At 42.0% G+C, this 1,092-nt stretch overlaps 1 pseudogene across 1 annotated transcript; it reads left to right on the top strand.

Annotated features, from left to right (window-relative positions):
* Nucleotides 1-486: 486 nt before the first annotated feature.
* SARC_16420 (hypothetical protein) lies at nucleotides 487-658 on the top strand (annotated as a pseudogene; the record flags this gene model as incomplete). Its single annotated transcript has 1 exon — nucleotides 487-658.
* Nucleotides 659-1,092: the final 434 nt, after the last annotated feature.

Genomic DNA, 1,092 nt, shown 5'->3' with positions numbered 1-1,092 from the left:
GTGTGTGTGTGTGTGTGTGAGTGTGTATGTGTGTATGTGTTTTTGAGTGTGTGTGTGTGTTTGTGTACATTTTTTGCGTGTGTGTGTTTGTGTAAATGTGTGTGCAGTATATATATATATATTATGTACATCTCAAATGCGTCAACTGGTTTGACCTCACCAGATGTAGTGCGGCTCGTACGCCCGTTATTTGTGATCGTCCGCTCTGTGCTATAATTGGATTTTAATCCCTGATGAATTGGTTTTTTAGATGTGTAACTGTTTACTTTTGTATGAAAGTGTGGGCGTAGGTAGGGATATAAAAAAGTACAAACACGTACATGTATGGTTTCCACGCGATGACCGCTAGCACTATAAATATCGCTAAGCATCACCCATCTTAACTCCTTGATACGCACAACATCAACTATCTTTAATACCTAAATGTATTATATATTCAGACAGAACAAATGGAAGACAAACGCCTTGGATAGTGGTGTTCTGAACATGACATTCCGGCAGTACGTATACCCACTGACTGCCATGTGGCTGATCTCATGGCTAGTGGTAATTGTAAGTGGTTCAGTCCTCTACTACGTTGAGAGGGATTCGGTGGGCACAAAACTCACAAGCCTGCCCATCACACTGTACTGGGGTACCATCACGTGGTCAAGTATAGGTGGGTGTATTTGAGGATATGTTTGTGTATACAGATGGTTGTGATTCGTTTCCTATACACACATGCGTGTACGTGTCTATCGTTGTGATCGTCATGTTTCAACAGCGGCACAGTTCTTTAGAGGGATGCGACTGACACTGACTTCAGCAGTCTGTCATCGCTCAGTACTGGATTATTATATGGCAAAGTATAGGTGTGTGTTGTTGAAGTCACGTATGTTTGTACACATGAGTTCGTTTACTCACGCATATGTCTGCATATGTATTGGTGTTCACATCATCGGATCGATCCTCTTACTTTCGTGAGCGAGAAGCAGGTGTCAGTAAAACTATGGGTTTGCCCAAAGCCTTATCCCGGGGTACTATTAAATGGCCTGATATAAGCGGGTGCAGTTGCGGTTGCGTTTGTATATAAAGTTGCAAATATAATTTGCT

The sequence above is a fragment of the Sphaeroforma arctica genome (assembly GCF_001186125.1).
Source record: "Sphaeroforma arctica JP610 unplaced genomic scaffold supercont1.8041, whole genome shotgun sequence".
Classification (NCBI taxonomy): domain Eukaryota; class Ichthyosporea; order Ichthyophonida; genus Sphaeroforma; species Sphaeroforma arctica.
Note: the sequence above shows the minus strand (reverse complement) of the source record. Positions and strands in the feature narration are given on the sequence as shown.